General features: G+C 39.8%; 1 protein-coding gene across 9 annotated transcripts in view; it reads right to left on the reverse strand.

Moving 5' to 3' along the window:
- LOC126248911 (battenin) overlaps positions 1–19,856 on the reverse strand; it is a 247,016-nt gene that overhangs the window by 77,003 nt on the left and 150,157 nt on the right. Inside the window, exon 4 of one of the 9 annotated variants that reach the window (XM_049950397.1) lies at positions 3,928–3,940. The exons of the other annotated variants lie outside the window; for them this stretch is intronic. The gene's annotated coding sequence lies outside the window, so the exon portion shown is untranslated. The remainder of the gene's footprint in view (positions 1–3,927; positions 3,941–19,856) is intronic. 9 annotated transcript variants of the gene reach the window in all.

Below are 19,856 nucleotides of genomic sequence, written 5' to 3' on the forward strand. Positions count from 1 at the left end.
ACACATGAACAGTTGTTGAACAAAAATTCCTGTCATGGCCATGCAACGTAAATCAATGTTGGTGATTTTGGAATAGACAAAACCCTATATGCTTGGTGCACTATGAGGAGGATCTGTCCTGTCGACAATGTGACTCACCAGCCTCTCCACACAAGCTAGGAATTGGACTTGTGTTGTAAGTCTCCATTATAACCTGATTCCCCCACTCCACACCAAGTCTTATAATTTATGGTACAAATGTCTTGCTGATCCATAAATATGTCATCTATATTTGAGGTGGGACTGCATGAAGAATTTAGAAAACTGGATCAGCCAATCTTTCTGCCCTCCTGGACCTATGATTAATGCATTTTAAAGATTTAAAGACTTGAGACATTTCATATCTTTGAGGTGTTGTTGTTGTTGTGGTCTTCAGTCCTGAGACTGGTTTGATGCAGCTCTCCATGCTACTCTATCCTGTGCAAGTTTCTTCATCTCCCAGTACCTACTACTGCTTAGTTGCAATAGTTTCTAATGAAAGAGGAGGACCAGGAATTTCACCTTTTCTGTAGAATTTACAACAGACAAATTAAAAGGAGAACAAAAGTGATTAAAAAGAACACCAACAGTTGTCCGAAAAGATAACTTACAATTTGTGACATTCACCTATCCTCCAGCATCCTGATGGTCATTTGTAACTGATGAGTGACTGTTGTGATGATGAAAGACTATTTTGTCACTTTTCATCTTTGAATTTTTATCTTCTCAGTGTATTTCAGGCAGTCTCAACCTCATACTGGGTGGGCACATTTTGCTTGAGATGAAAGTCAATGCCAGGTTCATGGGCTGCCTTTCTGCATTTCCCACACATGGTTTTTCTTTATACCTCTAACCCTTAGGGTTAGAGGTATAAGACTTAACACTAAAGTGAAGGAAGGCTGCATTGGTATGTGAAGAATTAGTGAAGACCACAAAGAATGTGGTGGTCTTCTACAGCTCTCTGTTATTTCTTCAAGTTATTTTTCTCACATCAATAATTTCTGTCACTCCTATTCTTGTTTTACTTCCCAGACATCCATTTCCCACACCACAGCATGTGACTACCTTACTCAAGTTAATAATGTTGCGCACATCATTAACTATGTTGCATTCACCCAGAGTTTCCAGTTTTCTTAGAAGTTCCAACTGCTTTAATTTGTTAGTTTCAACTAGAAAGGCACTGTTTCACACTTCTTCAACAGATTTTAGAATATAAAAGAAAGCCATTCAAAACCTTTATAAATAGATAAGGGCACACTTTCAAAATCACCTCTTTATTTTTAACAACGAGAAATATATTTTGGTTCATTAGTGAACCCTTTTTTCCAATTCCCTTCTGGCCATCAAGAGGACTGGCCTTTCTCAGCCTTCTTTTGTAGTGGGTGTTAGCTACTCCTTGGAGTCCACTCGAGCTACTTTGAGAGTTTAAGACTGTCAAAGAACCCACTGACATCCCATGAGCAGCTAGAGAAATAAAGGTTCCAAAACTTCCTGGTAGATTCTGGAAGTAAAAGTCCTCTCAGACAGCTCCACTTGCCTAATTAAGCCTTATACAATTGAGGTGCAGCAGGTGACCCAGAGGTTACTCACTGATGACTGTTTGGCCTCAGCAGCTGACCAACACATCGGCACATAGTACACCTTGAGGTTAAGGTATTTTTAATGGAGGTTTTTTTCACAATCTGCATGGTCCAGGCAGTTAAGCCCTGATCCCCACTCCCTATGATGCACAATGTTCCACCACAGTGCTGCATGGTGGCTGGTGAAGCGTGCAGAAAGTTTACAGTAATAGAGGACTGATTACACTCGTCAGTTCACAGTTCACCAATCTTATACCCAGCAAAACCAGACTGAGTACCCTGCAATATTCATCATCTGGCATGAACCTGGGGCCCTGCATGGCTCATTATATGCCACAGATGATGATGTTTATGATCCACTGTATATTTGAAAATCAAGGAAGTTTTGTGGAAACTTTTGTTTGAGACTCTGTGGATTGTTAAACGAGACTCAAAAAAGCCTCACTATTGTTCACAATTAACACAAATTTGATGTCCATTCATATAGAACACATGTTCACAAACATCCAGTAAAAATCCATTGAAGATATGGAACTAAATAGCAGCACACTGAGTCATTAAAATGTTTAACATGTCTGGAGATTATCTACAAAACAGGCATAATGTGTTTCAATGAAACTCATGTGTTGGTATTACGTGTAAAAATTTGCACATTATGTCTTGTAAACACTGCCTATCAGAATACTGACTAAGCAACCCATGGAAACAAATATGAAACTGATAAGAAAGGCACAAAATTGTCGCTGAAAAGACTTGGCAAAAACTGATAGACCAATGCAGTGATATGCAGACAGCATCCAATTATTATCACAAAATGTGTAATTTTTACTACATATGTTTTAGAGTAATGAGCTTGGTCTTCAACTTTACCTACGAATGTGTCTTCTGTTGCATAATGTTCATATCTTGTGAGTAAAGTCAGTCATTTGGGACACACAGAGCAATAACTGTTATTATATACACTGAGGTAATAAAAGTCATGGGATAGCAATATGCACATACACAGATGTTAGCAGTATCACATATGCGAGGTGCAAAGAACAGTGGGAGCTGTCATTTGTACTCAGTTGATTCACATGAAAACTTTTCCAACATGATTATGGCCACATGATGGGAATTAACAGGGAAGGCGGAATGGTAGTTGGAGCTAGAGGCATGGGACATTCCATTTTGGAAGTCGTTAGAGAATTCAATATGTCAAGATCCACAGTGTCAAGAGTGTGCCGAGAATACCAAATTTCAGGTGTTATCTCTCACTACGGCAAACGCAGTGGCCGACTACCTTCACTGAAAGACCAAGAGCAGCGGCATTTGTGTAGAGTTTTCAGTGCTAACAGACAAGCAACACTGGATAAAATAACTGCAGAAATCAATGAGGGATGCACAACAAATGTATCCATTAGGACAGTGTGATGAAATCTGGTGTTAATGAGATATGGCTGCAACCGAGCAACGTGAGTGCTCTCCTGGGCTTGTGACCCTATCTATTGGACCCTAGATGACTGTAAAACCATGGACTGGTCAGCTGAGTCCTGATTTCAGTTGGTAAGAGTAGATGGGAGGGTTTGAGCATGGTGCAGACCCCCAGAGTCATGGACCCACCCCTGGAGTCATGGACCCAGGTCACCAAAAGGCACTGTGCAAGCTGGTGGTGGGTCTATAATGGTGTGAGCTGTGTTTACATGGAATGGAATGGAATGTGTCCTGTGGTCCAACTGAACCTATCATTGACTGGGAATGGTTATGTTCAGCTACTTGGAAACCATTTATAAGGCTTCATGTTCCCACACAACGATGGAATTTTTATGGATGATAGTGCACCATGCCACTGGGCCACAATTGTTCCTAACAGGTTTGAAGAAAATTGTAAACAATTTGAGTGCTCTACATAAATCTCATTGAACATGTATGGGACATAATAAAGAGGCCAGTTCATGAACAAAATCCTGCACCAGCAACACTTTCGCAATTACGGAAGGCTATAGAGGCATCATGGTTCAATATCTCTGCAGGGGACTTCCAATGACTTACTGAGTCCATGCCACATCAAGCCGCTGCACTACACCATGCAAAAGAAGGTCCGACTTGATACTAGGAGGTATCACATGACTTTTATCACCTCAGTGTACTATTTACACATAACATTTTAATATTAGCCTCTAAAGTGACTTGCAAAAAATGTCAATTTCAAAAGTTTAATGGTGAACAAAGAGTACAGTAAAAATAATGAAAGGCCCAAGATAGAAAAATTAATGTTAAGAACATGACATTTTACTGGTTATTAAGCTTTATACAGCATTTTAAAAGAAACAAGATAAATATCACCTACCTAGGAGAGAGACCTATGAGGAAGAAGCAGATGTAGATCAGTAAGTTCAATAAATTGCATGAAAGCTTCTTTTTAAAGATAAAAAAAATGAAAACAAAGGTGGTAGCATAGCAGCTGGCGATGCACCACCTGCAAGGGATATGAAATTGTTACTAACACTTACAATGAAACAACAGCTTAAAATCATAAAAACTGAAAATACATTCCAGTTCAGCATAGATGTCTTTCCTTCAGGACAGATTTCTATTTTACTCCACATCTTTTTATAAATAAGTTGTTGATGTACAAGAAGACACATCTATAAACATTACGGGCTGTCACTTTGAACTGGGACAGTACTGAAAAAATCATCAAAGCACTAAATTTTATAGATTAAATTTCCTTTATTTCTGTTTATGATCACAAAACTTTTGGTCCTTAGACTACTGGTTTCAGTCAGTGATAATCATCTTCAGGTTGTCAGCAAAAATGTGGGAAAACCAAATAAAATTAGTGAATAGTCTACATCTTTAAACAACAAAATATGCCATAATGAAAGTAGTACTTTCTTACATAGTACAGTGGTACAATGAAGAAAAAGAGCTGTGGCTTGTGGAGAAGAGATACTAAATGATAATCAGTTAAGATCGAAATGAGGGGTAGTATGGATTTCCCGTCAAGTCAAGCGTTAACTGAGCTAACTATTGAATGTGATGATATTAGTCTGTTTCCAAATCAACACTCATTCTCCACACTAATTTTTCCTTTGCTTTCCCTCCTCTGGGTTATCATGAATGACATGTAACTGCTTCCATTTGTACTGGAACTGCAGGACGTGTGAGGGAACTAGTTGGGTTCTGTTGCTTCAAGTTTGATCACTGAGATTCTGTAATACTCCACTAACCTTCTGTAGATGCCCTTGACCCAGCACAGATGTGTGTTCAGGATACGAGTTCGTTGTTCTTGAGGTGAGGCTGTAAAATAACTGGCGAGATGGCCAAGGCTCTCAGTTCTACTAAACAACTGATAAGTTCCAAATATGGGATGTCAATAGCTTTTCTTTTTATTCACAACACACAAAGCAGACAAAGATACAAACTGCTAATAAGACATTATGCCTAGATGGGCTTACAAACCCTCACATTTCACATGTTACATTGGAATCAATTACAATCCTATTACATTACGTCTTGCAGAAAACATCTTCACAAAAATGACACACGCTGTTACTCTTAATTCTCTGCTTTGCATGAAGAATCACGCTATTTGAATACAATGTTATTCGGCACACATTCAAGTTCTTAAATGAGCAGCCAGTAATGCGAACCATACCATTCAACTCTTTGTTGCCAACTGACTGAACAGTCCGAATCACTTTGCTTCATAGTGCACTTTTGGCAGAGCCAAACAGGCACATAATGCTTCATCTGAAAATCATAATTTTAATGTTGATAAAAATTGTCCTAAAATTAGATATGAAAAAAGTGGATTAAACATTGCTATTGAGAGTGTGTTTAGCCTGACAGACAATTAAATCTGAATTATACTTTATCAAATATTAATAAATGAATCTTAGTAGTTTGGTGCACTGGCTCCTGTGGTGGTAATCAATCAGATTATCCTCCTACTAATACCTGGCTAATTTCTCATTTCTGTAGCATCTGCTGTCTGCCTCTCTACCCACTTCTTACACCATGCCTCAGTTAACGCAGTCTCAGCCAAACTATGAAGTGAATCTTGGGATGGAATCTTATGGCTCCAAAACCAGAAATGTCACAATAGTACTTTTAAAATATGTACGTCTTGTCATATTTTAATGTTCATATTTTCCATGTGCATAAAAGTACTGCTTTTCATCATGGCATATTTTATTATTTTAAGATGTAGACTTTCCACTATTTGTTTTTCCCATGCTTTTGCTGCAGATTTGAAGATCGTCACTGTTGACTGAAACCGTTAGTGAAAGGACCAAAAGTTTTGTTGATTATAGATGGAAACAAAAGAAATTCATTCTACACTTTCCAGATCACTGTTTTATTCACAAATAAGGTGTAGCTTGTAAGACTAAATTTTGGAACAAAAAAAAATTCCCATTCACTATGGAACAAATATTCATAACTGTTTTATTTGGTAACATTTTATGGCACAGAAACAGATTTCTCCTATGCAAGCTCATATAAAATTATGCAAACTTTTTCGTATTACCACAATCAAAATGCAACTGTAAAGTAATTTTTTTAAACTATTACTTGAAAGACAAATGCTTTTTTCCAAGCCAGAAGTTCCTACGTTATAATCTACAGCTGAAAGCACTTCTTTTTTGTTCATATGAAAGGAAATTAAAAGTAAAAACAAGATCAATAAACATACTTTTGATTTAGGTATGACTGTATTGCTGAATACAATATCCATCATATATTTACAGCCAATGAAAGTAGATGTATCAATATTACACAGCAATAGCATAATAGGCAAGCCGATCAGTGCAGGATTTGTATATCTACTGAGTCTTGCTGTTTTCCAGAAAAAGTAATTGCATCCCTAAAAGAATGATTTCACTAGTGTTATTACGTAGTCATGGGTTTGTCATGCTCTAGATTTTTCTGCATTAATGGCATTTTCTGAAGGTCTTCAAAACATACAAGTCACTATATGTGGCATATTAAAGGACAGACCTTCTTTTAATTCAAAAACATTACCACAAGTTCATGCTTTCAAAGACTCTGGAAAACTGAATGCTCATGCTGCAATCCATGATGCCCACTAGACTTCATGATGAGTAGATTGGTTAATTTTTCAAAGTCTTCTTCTTCTTCTCATAGCATACAACCATGTATGGGTCTTCATCTCTTCAATAAGTTTCCTCCATTACGCCCTCTTCAGTGCAGTTCTTTGCCATCCTCTGACTTTGAGAGATTTTATATCTTATTCCACATCATCTGTCTACCACTTTCATGGCCTTCCTCTCTGTTTTCTTCCAGTTGGTATGTGCTTCTGAAGTTACTAACATCTTAAGTGTCAATATTGTATCAAAGACATAATATATAAGTTATAATAATTGCTATGGTGATTAATATACAGTTAACGTTTCAAAAATCAAAGTATGTTTGTAAAAACTGTGATGAATGTAATGTGGAAATGATATGGATACTCCAGCTATACTGAACTCCAACGCTGAATGTGGAAACATTTAAATGAACTGAAGACGGGCTCAAGCCCAAAACCAGTCATGTGTTAAGTAAAATCACCTTCCATTGTGACTGGTAGTGTTTATTATTCTACAACCTATAAAGGAACAGTCACAGAGTTCAACTGCCTCCATTATGGATAAAATTCACAGAAATATACTTAGATGGTATACCAAGCAGTTACAAATCATTTATCATTTCTGCCCTCTCAAGACTATCAAAAGCCTGCTTGAAATGTACACAGAGGTTATGAAGCTCATTATTATACTCATCTGTCTCTTCCTATATTTGCCACAGCACAAACATTTGATCTGCTGTTAATCTGTTATGCCAAAATCCACACTGATACCCTCCTGGAATCTCTTCTGCATATAGAGCTAGAGTGAATTCTATAGATTACATTCAGCCGAATAATTCTTCAGTAATTCAAACAATTCTTGTCTCTTTTTTATGTATTGGCTGCATTACATCTAAGGTCCACTCTTCTGGAATTCTTTCATGATTCCACATCAACTTAATAAATCTGTGGATCATGTATGGAGTCTAGTTCCCCTTTTTTTAACAGTTTTGCAGCTATTTCAATAGTTCCTGGTGCTTTGTATTTTTTGGGACAGTGCAATGCCTTCCATACATCCTCTAATGTCAACTGTCCTATTAGAAGTGTCCTCCAAAATTCCCTTGAATCTCCATCTATCCACATCATCTTGTTTATTTGTCAGCAGATTTCCCACATTGCCGTTGCATGCTGTTATTTTCAGTCTGTATTCTTGAGTTCGTTCTTTAATTTTCTTTGACAATTTCTGCTTTCATTCCTGTGTCAGAATGCATTAATGCTTTCATTCCTTTGGTAGTGCTCTTCAATCTCCTCTATATTTCTCTTAATGATTTCTCCTTTTCTCCCCTCCTACATACTCTTGATGCCTCTATTCTTTTTTCATTATATAATGCCAGATTTGATCTTGTTTTTTGTTGTAAGCATTTCAGTCTCCCTTGCTTTTTCTATTCAACTACCTATCTACATTCATAATCATACCACTTTTCATTTCTGAGTTTCCTTTTTCCCCTTAGTATTTCATGTGTTGTTGTCAAAATATTAAAAAGTTTTATTCTTTTTCTATATGGTCTCCACAATCTCTTTTCTGTAACTCCTGTCTCAATCTGTTCTGGTACTCCTGAACAATAGCCCTATCTTTCTGTCATTCTATGTTCCATTTCTTCCTCTGGTACTATTTCCTTTGGCAGCCATAGCAAGTTTCTGCCTCATTTTTGGTCCTTCTGGGTAATGGTCATAGTTGAGGCCCAGCTCCTTGATACCAATATATGGTCTGAAACTTCCTGGCAGATTAAAACTGTGTGCCGGACCGAGACTCGAACTCGGGACCTTTGGTAGAGCACTTGCCTACGAAAGGCAAAGGTCCCGAGTTCGAGTCTCGGTCCAGCACACAGTTTTAATCTGCCAGGAAGTTTCATATCAGTGCACACTCCGCTGTAGAGTGAAAATTTCATTCTAGAATATATGGTCTATTTTTCAGAGTAATCAGCGGAAAATCACCTTACTGCAAACAACATTAAGCAGTTTTGAATGAAGTCTTACTTAGCATAGCTGTGACATTATGAACAGTTGGCTTCATACTAAAAATTACGTGTTTGCATTTTCTAATATTGACACCCATACTATGAAGAGAAAATTTTTCATCACAGACATCATTTCATGCATAAAACAATACTGCTTTTGAAATATATATAACAAATGCTACTGAAAAAGGCAGTGTAATGTAATGAAAAACAATGAACATGTATTAATCTTACTACATGCTTATGCTGTTGTGGATATATAACAGGCTGAATCTTTATGGTGGCACTGCAGCGCCAACTGTACAATCCAAGTATGCCTCAATGACTATCCCAAAGTCTCAACTTGCCAAATAATTTTCAGAATAAGTACACTGATATTCAACAGTAATACAAAATGTTTGCATTTTAAGCTACAATGAACCATATTTTGCAAGAAACAACATCCTCCACTGTAAACCAGTGTGCGATTTGCAGGGGGGTATTGGGGGGGGGGGGGGGGGAATTTCCCCCTCTCTGCATCAGACCATCCCCTCCTCTGGTTTTAGTTTATGCATCCCAACCTGGGATGTTTATTTCCCATGCACTGGAGTAAAACTTTACATATAATTTAAATTTGTGGAGCTGAACACTGCAAGTTTTTAATACAGCCTTACTATTAATAAAATTAATATGTTTGGTTATTAATTTTGAAAAAGTGTTATGTAGTAGTTAAGCATTTCAGAACATTTTGAACTAAATCATCATTATCATGCTGTCATTGTTGCTTTCGTCTAAGGTTCTTCATCTGTTTACAGCGAGCTTGCGAGGGAAGTAGTGTGGCAGTCATACCGCAGCAGTCATATTGCAGAGTTGGGTGAGCTGGGGGCTGAAATTCCCACTCCGGGCTCTGACACAGGGTGGTGACCGGCCCAGTACCTCTGCGAACATTTACTGTTAGGCCACCTTTTGGCAACGGTATGGCGTGGACTAACGCTCCTGGGACGAAAGCACAAAGTAGTGCGAAGTGAGCAACGGTACTGGTCAGACGGGATCGGACAGTCTGACCTCGCTAGCCGTTAACCATGTGGGTGGAGCTTAACACAGGCTCCCCAGCATCGCATACTGTAAATTAATTGGTGCTGTTCGTTCGTTGCCTCGTGTCCGCCAAACACACGGCGATCTTCCCGCTTCAGCAGCTTCAGTAGCTTCATTAGTGAGTTGAGTGCGTCCGGGCCTGTAAGAACTATGGAATTTCAGGATGTCATTCAAACAAAGCAAAATTTCTGATTTTCTTAAGAGCAGTGCATTACCTGATACGTGTACAAACTCTGACACTCAGTATACTAACAGTGGTTCTAAAAGAGTTAAAATAGACAGTGAATGTAAAATAGAAAACGGTAATAATGGTGCTAATACAGGGGAAGACACTAAATCTCCGGTGACTGAAAACTGTGACATGTCTCAAGATAGGAATGGGAGTAACAGTACTCTTGCGATTATAGTTGGAAATTGTGTTGCCTTATCACGTTTTCAAAACTGTCAGAAGACTAAGCTGGGCTGTCCGTAAATGACAAAAAGTTTGTAATATGCACAGTGTGTTCACAAGTTCGTGAACTTAAGGTGGAAAGCAGTGAACGTGTGCGTATCGATAACGCGTTTTTAGTTGGTGTTTCTGCTAATAATGCCAAAAAACTAAATGATAAAATTGGGGATCATGCAAAGTGCAAATCACACATGAAGTGCATAGAAATCATGAGTATAAAAGAAAAGAAAAGTTTAGAAAAATGCGTCATTGAAGTGCAAAGTTGTGGGGAAAGTGGCATCAAGAAAAAGTAATTGCAACTGCTTTGTTGTTCAGATCTGCATATGTAATAGCTAAACAGAAATTATCATTCAAATCGTATCCTGCAGTAATCGAACTACAAAAGCTTAATGGTTTATCAGTCAGTAATATGCTTCATTCTGACCATGCATGCCGAATCATTATGTTAGTAGGAGAAGAAATGAAAAAGAATCTTGCTCACTTCCTTGTAGAATCGGGTACAAACTTTAGTGTCATGATGGACGAAAGTACAATGGTTTCCAATAAAACTTGTTTAATAATATATATACGTTTGTCCTTTTAGGGAGTTGCTTGTGATTATTTTTTTGACATTGTTGAATTAGAAAGTGGAACAGGAGAATGGATTTTCGGCACCCTGTTAGCAGCTCTTGAAAATTATGGCATTACAAATGGTGAACTAAAAAACCACCTTGTAGTAATCGCAACAGATGGTGGCTCAGCAATGCTTGCATCTTACAAAGGCATAGCCGTTCTACTGCGCAGTCATTTACATAAGGATTTAACTGTCGTTCATTGTACGAACCACAAAATGGAATTAGCTGTCCACGATGTTATGAATGATGTAGCAGATGTATACCATTTACAGGTTCTTTTAGATTCTTTATATTCTGTGTTTTCTCGAAGTCCCAAAAATCAGAGACTACTACCAAGTGTTTCACAAGAATTATCCTCGCAGCTATTAAAACTAGGCCGTATTTTTCGGGTACGTTGGGTTGCTTCCTCATTTAATGCTGTTTGAGCTTTTCTTGAAAGTCACAGTTCTCTTGTCCATCTTTTTGAAAAACTGACACATGATGGTTCCTGATCAACTCAGGAGAGATCTAAATTTGAAGGTTTACTAAAACATCTCACAAAGTGGTTTTTATGATAGTGCATACGCTTGAATAGTGAGTTTTGGCATTAACATCTATTTATAAATAACTGTTTAACCATGGGTAACGCCACGGTCCAAGCTAGTAACATATATAATTATACTAACCCCCTAAGACATCCCCCCCCCCCCCCACTGGTAAAAGCACAAATCGCACACTGCTGTAAACTGCAAGTGTAAGGGAAAGTGTAATTACACAATCAAATGACAACTTCTTCAGACATTACATAGCTAATTTCAGTCATAGTTGGTTGAACTCTTTCATCAAATATTAAGGGGAACATTCTTTTGTAAGATCAAACACTAATTTAAGGAGATAATTTGATCATCTGGGCAGCTTGACTTAGATATTCTCCCATATTTTAAGAACTTAGTACTTTTGTGGCAACACAGAAGGTTCACTGGAAAATTTTCTGACTCATTCTGTAGTAAAAATTGTGATACTGAATTTAAGACAAAGAGATATATGAGACACAAACTACTTACCTTCAGGAGGAACAACTTCCAATACAGCTGATACAAGAACATGTATAGCTTCTGAAGCTCCAGTTTCCTTCTTAGACGTGAGAAATGAGGAAATAGTTGATGGAACTTGGAATGTGAAGGCATGTAACTCAGAGCCCGTATTAAGAGGGACGCAAGTTTTGAGTCACCTTGTCTTCGTCTCCTACCTTCCCCAAATTTTTCCCTTTTTCTTACTTTGACAAAGAAATCTGTTACTTCTAGAGCTTGAAGTTTTATTTCTTATGTGTGTTAAGAATCAGCTGTAGTAGGAGTTGTACCTCTTGAAAGAAAATATTGGCAGGTATTCCATATGACCTTTACTATATATTTCCAAATAATCCCATTTGGAAATGTCTCTGCCACTCTTCTGGTCCCTTCCCTTCTGGTTAAGGGTTTTGCACTGTCTAAGTGTGACATGTTCGGTGCTCCTTTCTATAATGACAAAGGAACTCTTCTTTAAAAAAATATAACTGATCGCTAATTAAATCTCAGGCATTCATAATAAGATTATTGTATACCCATGCTACTGCCTGTGAGCCACCACCAACCAAATATGTGTGTACCACGGACTGCTGCAGCACAGGTCTGCTAGCTATGCAGCCCTCTGGAGATCAAGAGAAAGACTCTGGGGTCGACACAAACATGCCTGGTTGTTTTCAACCAAACCTCCAGGACCTACCACAGTACAGTGTGGTGACAGAATGTCCCATAGCAGTATATGTAGGGGCAATCACTGGCACCACTTCTCTTTGCCCGCTGAATGCCAAGCCAGTATCCTTGTGCCAGGTGGATATTTAGGCCTCTCTACAGCCAGTGCACACTCTGGGCACTTAGTAGCCCATTAATTGGAGTTCACACTCAAGCCCTTGCCTCACTGGACTTCACTTCAACCTTCCTTGAGCTCACACCTTGCTGAACCTTCTCTCTGCCATCCCTGAGAGGCTGGACCTTCTCTCCACCACCTAATCTCACATCATGCTGGACCTCATCTCCAATCATCCACACTTACTTTACTTTACTTTTTTGTGTCTGGAAACTACAATTTGTTTGCCCAGTATTGGGCAATGTCCAATGCTTCTTCTTTAACCAGCCATAGATTGACAAGGGTGCATCTTTGGGGGCAGGCAGGGCATTGTAGGAGATGTTCCATGTCCTGTCGAGTGCCGCAGTCGCATTTGTCATCATTTTCGTCCAACAAACCCCATTTGATCGGATTAGATTTCACAGGAGTCACCCCAGTTCTGATGCGGTTAAGCATTCTCCAGGTTTTCCAATCACTAGAAATGCCGCTTGGTGGGTCCTCTCTTAGTGGATATCGAAAACCAGTGCAATCAATCATCCACAAGTTCATTGTCTCACTGGACTTCTAACATCAGTGATCAAATTCCAGTCCCGAACATTCCAGTGCAACAACTGTGCTGACTTTCAGCCTAACCTAGTAGTGGGGACTTACATCTCAAGGAACTGTGTAGCTGTATTTTGTTTGATCACACTTAATAAACATATCATTTTTCCTGGTTACCTGGATACATCCATTGTAGCGTATTGCTCCCCTCAATGGGAAGTACAAACGCAGTAACATCAGATGGTCTAATGTGTGTGATGTTTCCTCTTTACTCTTCATAGTACTTTGTTGCCACCACGGACCCAACATTTCTGCAATGCTGGTGGGAGCAGTTACAGCTCCAGGAAAAGCAACAACACTTGCAGAAAGAGTTAATTCAGGAGATGCTCAAATAGAATTTGGTGTCGGGCCAGGTGCCTGCCCATACACCTCTCCTCCGCTACCCCCAATGCCATTTGAGAGATTCAACGAGTCTACAACTGGCCACTGCTGCTTCTGCAGTTGGCCCCATTGTCACCTATCCCACTGTAGCCATCACCTTCGCCTCCAGACTGTCGGCACCATAACATCTCAGGCATGTGGCACTGGTCGAACCCCTTGCTCCCATCACCTACCGATGCCCTTCTGACACCTCTTTACGCAGATCAGCCAAGGATTTTCGCCATCTGCCATGATGCCCCTGTTAGCACCTTCTTTCTCATCCATTGCTAAGGCTCTTCCAACATCTCCAACACCTCTGCCACTCGTCTGGTCCCTTCCCTTCTGGTTAAGAGTTTTGCACTGCCCAAGTGTGACATGTTTGGTGCTCCTGGCCTCCATCCATAAGGTGCTTTCAGGAACCTCATGACCCTGATAGTACAGACATCAAGTTTTTGGCAGTGTTTGCCAGCTCTCCAGCATCCTCAGCGAACTTCGGACAGCTCTTCTGCTCCATGGTTCCACCCAGCATTTGACTGTCACATTCCTTGCAGCTGCCATTGGTTTAGTCCTTCCTCCCATCAGCCCTCAAAACCCCACCATCACTTCACTGGCTCATCAGCACTGAAGCATCTCAGGCATCCACCACTGGTTGAGCCCCTGCCTCCCTCTGACTGCCGACATCCTGCCAAAGTTGCCCCTGCCACTCCATGCTGTGGTACCCACGTGTTCAGTCCAGCTTTCACAAGTTTTCCATCTCAGGTGCTGTCTGTTGACAATAAGGCCTTGTCCAGTCTCTTAAGCACCATCCTACAATTTCTCACATCCTTCTTCTCCTATCCCACTGTCCCTCTTCCCAGAATGGCCACGCATCTCATACTCTTTCCAGTAGGGCAAAATCACAATACACACTGCAGTGTCCCTGACGTGTTGACTGCCTCACCTCCTCAGGATGCCCCACACAGGCCACCAGCTGAGCATTCTTAGGCCTTCGGCTATCCACTCCTACAGATTTCAGCACAAAACCTGACCACGTCAGGTTCACCTCTGTAACTGTCTTCAGCGGCCAGATCGCCTTTCCTAGCTGACGACACTACCTACCTTTCTCCTGTTTCTTGTATTCACCCTCCCAGTTCTCATCTGGGCAAAGCCTCCACTGTTGCAGCTGCCTCCACACCACCTACCTTCAGCCATCATTCCCTGGGTTCCAGCCTTTGCTGTCATGAGCAACCATACCAGGTATCACTTCCCCAATCCTGAAGGTGGCTCCTCCCTACGGCTAGGCTGCCACTTTGTCTCCAAGATGGCTCTGCCACCTCTTCCTTATGCAGGAAGGGATATTATATGCCCAGGCTGTCGAGAGTGACATGTCACTGACCATACAGGTGTGTACCGTGGGCTGCTGCAGCTCAGGTCCGCTAGCTATGTGGCACTCTGCAGTTCAACAGAAATAGTCTGTCAGTTACACAAAGATGTTTGATTTGTCTCAACCAAACGTCCAGAAGCTGCCATAATACCATGTGTAGCCAGCCTCACCAACAGCAGTAAGCAGCGCTTCAACTGTGAGCAACACTTATCTTCCGCAAAATCACATGTCCGCCGAATGCTGCCTCAATATCTTTGAGCCGGAAGGGTATTTATGACGCCGCCTGGCTGCTCTTCAATCAATGCACAATCTGGGTGTCAGCTGTGCTCAGCAGCCCATCAATCGGAGTTCGCACTCAAGCCCTTGCCTCACTGGACTTTGCTTCAACTGAGCTCACACCACACTAGACCACATCTCTGCCATCTTCAAGCTCTGCCTCGCTGGACCTTGTCTCTGTAACCCTCAAGCTCATGCTTCGCTGGACCTCAACTCTGCTACCCTCAAGCTCATGCTTCACTGGCCCTCATCTTTGTCACCCTCAAGCTCATGCTTTGCTGGACCTCTTCTCTGTCACCCTCAAGCTCATACTTCACTGGAACTCATCTCTGCTTTCCTTAAGCTCAAGCCTCGCTGGACCTCATTTCAGCAGTCCTTGAGCTTCAGTCTCACTGGACCTCGTCTCTGCCATCTCTGAGCTGACTCCTCACTGGGCATCATTTCTGCCATCCATGAGCTCAAGACTTGCTAGACCTCGTCTTCAACCATCCCCTCAATGTCGTGCTGGACTTCAAACATCAGTTATCGATTTCCAGTCAAGTGCAACATCAGTGTTGACTTTCACCCAAACCTAGTAGTGTTGACTCAAATCCACACTGTTTGACAATTTCATTCCTAGACTCGAGGAACAGAGATTAGATTAATACTGAACTGTGATAGTGGGGACAAAAAGCACAGTTACACTCATCTCAATAGCAAACATTGACTACCATATAAGAAAAACCACAGCTAGCTCCTAAATCCTAAATGTCTCCAAATACATTCTGAGTGAAAAAAAATCTTCACCTTCAATACTACACATATCTATGAAAACAGGTATAAGGCTGTGTTAACTAGCACCATCATTACACTGGGTGGGAAATACAATACAGTACATTAAACCCTCTACTTATACTTCAACAAAGTTCTAATACTACTTATGATTTTTTTGTTATGAACATTACTTGCAGAAAAATAGGTATTTTAAGTATGTAATATACAGCCAGCAAGGATTCTCATACTTTGCATAGACATTCACAGGAAGATACAATTCACTCAGCGTGAAACAAATACATTTTCACACTCTATAGGAAAATGCATTTGCTGGACAAGTTTTAGACAGGGGGTAACAATTACCTTTTCTGTCATTGCTTACAGTGGCACCAGTGTGTCACTGTTAAATTTATGAAACTGAGTAACTCGTCTGCACCAAACTTATGTAACTCCCAAAAATTTGCTCAGAATGAATACAGTATTGCAAGTCCTATCAGACACTCTCAAACAAAATTTACAGTGAACAAATGGAAAACAACAGTAATGGTAGTATGAAAAAATATGTAAGATGTAAAAACCAATACAAAAATGATGATGTATTAATGAGCAAGTGAAACAATTTTATTATCTCAGTAGTATAATTTCAGAGGACAACAGATGCTTAATGGAAGTGAAGAGAAGGATGGCATTGGTAAAGCAGCATTTATGAATAAGAAAAACATTTTAAACAACACAGATATGAATATAGATGCCAGAAAATCCTTTGCAAAATCATTTGTATGGAGTACACTGCTATATGAAAATGACAGATTGACTCTGGGTAAAGTGGAAAAGAATCAACTTGAAACTGCTGAAATGTGGATATGGTGGAAAATGACAGACCAGTTGGACTGAAAGAAAAACCAACCTGGAAGCCTCAAGGGAAGTCAACAGAGAAGAAGTATTTAAGAAACTGGAAATGACAAAAATAAAATTTACTGTACACATCATTAGACACAACACCTTCATCATTAATATTCTTGAAGGGAAAGTGCTGCAAATTAAAGGAAGAGGGTGGCCTACAATGAAGTATTTGGAGTACATCAAAAAGAAGATAGGACAAGACAGTTACATGGAACTCCTTTGAAACAAGAGAGAGGTTGCATTCTTTTTGGAATATGTATGTATACATAAGAGATCCTGCATTCAATTTCACAAGTGGAACTAATCACCTATGGACATCTGCAAACCATAAGATCCCACAGTATACAAACTGTATTTTGATGATATGCAAAATAATTCTGGCACTTGTACATTGATCATACTTTATGTGGAATGAGACTCACACTTAGCAACTGGATAGAATAACCAATTTCCTTCATCACATTCTCAGAAGAAAAATGTTGAGTCAAAATAAACACTGCTACAAGCCATACCAGTGAACATTAGAAAATAGTCTCTTGTCTTAAGAAATAAAACTGTCTCAATGAATGTAAGAAAAGCTGCATAACCAACTACCAAGTCCTTGCTGCCCCTACACGGGGTAAGAGAGCAGTGTTACAAATGACATCAGATTTGGTAGTTACATGTACAGGCAATAAAAGCTGGGTAGAAAATGGACATGGCAACTAACATAGCTGAATTTCCATTATAAAAATTACCAGAAAGAATGAACTATCAGCTTCTGGAAAAGAAATGTGGTTAAGTTTTGAGCTGTAATAAACAGGTTCTCACACATGCAGCATTCAAGTACCACTTGAACACAGTACTCTACAAATGTTTCTACATAAATCTCCCCTTTGAACAATGTTTCAAAACATTTTATTGTACACAAAAATTAATTCCACTGACTTTTACACAGTATTTTCCATACTACACATACAGTGTCTTGAAAGGAGGATATGAGATGAACATCAACAGAAGCAAAACGAGGATAATAGAATGTAGTCGAATTAAGTCGGGTGATGCTGAGAGAATTAGATTAGGAAATGAGACACTTAAAGTAGTAAAGGAATTTTGCTATTTGGGGAGCAAAATAACTGATGATTGTCAAAGTAGAGAGGATATAAAATGTTGACTGGCAATGGCAAGGAAAGCGTTTCTGAAGAAGAGAAATTTGTTAACATCGAGTATAGATTTAAGTGTCAGGAAGTCGTTCCTGAAAGTATTTGTATGGAGTGTAGCCATGTATGGAAGTGAAACATGGACAATAAATAGTTTGGACAAGAAGAGAATAGAAGCTTTTGAAATGTGGTGCTACAGAAGAATGCTGAAGATTAGATGGGTAGATCACATAACTAATGACAAGGTATTGAATAGAATTGGGGATAAGAGGAGTTTGTGGCGTAACTTGACTAGAAGAAGGGATCAGTTGGTAGGACATGTTCTGAGGCATCAAGGGATCACCAATTTAGTATTGGAGGGGAGTGTGGAGGGTAAAAATTGTAGAGGGAGACCAAGAGGTGAATACACTAAGCAGATTCAGAAAGATGTAGGTTGCAGTAGTTACTGGGAGATGAAGAAGCTTGCACAGGATAGAGTAGCATGGAGAGCTGCATCAAACCAGTATCAGGACTGAATACCACAACAACAACAACAACAACAAAAACAACAACAACATGAAAACAATTAAGCCAAAACTAAAATCTTCTTCATTTCTAAAGAATTTGTTCATCACTATGAACAACAACCAGACTTTATCACAAACCAAATTCTTTAGTGAAAATAATTATGGGATTGTTTCTACTCAATGAAGTTAAAGAAAATGCTAATCTAAAGTGCAACTCATGTTTCCCCAATACTGGAAAGTCATGTGTGGAACACAAAGAACAGAAGGAATAAAGATGACCACATACCACATACACTGCCTGACAAACAAAGTGAAGTACCCGGATGGGCATGAGGAAATGAAATGAAACTTCACAGGTTTAGACAGTATGTGATATAATTTCAGTGATTACTATACTGAGACAAAGTAACAAAAAAGTGGCAGTATGAGCCAACTTGTCAGAATGATGGTGCAAGCCATCTGTCCTGGATGCATGCACTGATTCAGTTGGAAAAGGTGTTATGAGGCCATTGTAGCCTCTCCCGAGGCAAGCTGGCACACAACTGTTGTAACTGGTCCTTGGAGTCCTGGATGCTGGCACTGGGACACAGTTAATATCTGAGCTGGTCTATCAGGGATGGATCTGGGAATCTTGCTGGCCACAAGAGTACCTCAACATCTTGCAGAAAGCTCATAAAGACATGTGCCATGTGTGGATGGGCATTGTCCTGTTGAAAACAGATCCATGATGCAGTCACACGAGAGATAACACATGTCAACAGAGGATGTCTGTGATGCACCATTATGTTCCCTCAGTCTGTACCACCTATGACCTAAAGCCACATGAGTATGCCTGGCCTTACATTCCCACACAGTCTGACACCAGACCACAGTCATAACCAAATGCCCCACAAATCTGATACTGCACAATGCGACCAACTTGTCAAATGGAAACACACAGTGAAGCCTCTTTCAAAACCTGTCAAGTGCTGATAATGCTGCCTTATTATGAGGCATCTCTGTGTCCTTCATACTGATCACTCAACATCTGATGACACACTAAAGATGAATAACACTAATGTACTCTGGTGGCTGTTCTACCTGTCACAGGGAAATGGTAACTCTAATTATTTACATACCTGCCGATGATTTGTATGTGTACACAGTTACACTGACATCTGATCATGTCTCCTGGGTGCTTCACTTTTTTGTCAGACAGTACCACTAAAGCTGTGAGTGATCAAAATGCATATAAACAAAACTGAAATTGTTTATAAGTTTTTGGACATCATCCTGCAATACTGAC

This window comes from Schistocerca nitens, chromosome 3, assembly GCF_023898315.1.
Source record: "Schistocerca nitens isolate TAMUIC-IGC-003100 chromosome 3, iqSchNite1.1, whole genome shotgun sequence".
NCBI classification, from domain to species: Eukaryota; Metazoa; Arthropoda; class Insecta; order Orthoptera; family Acrididae; genus Schistocerca; species Schistocerca nitens.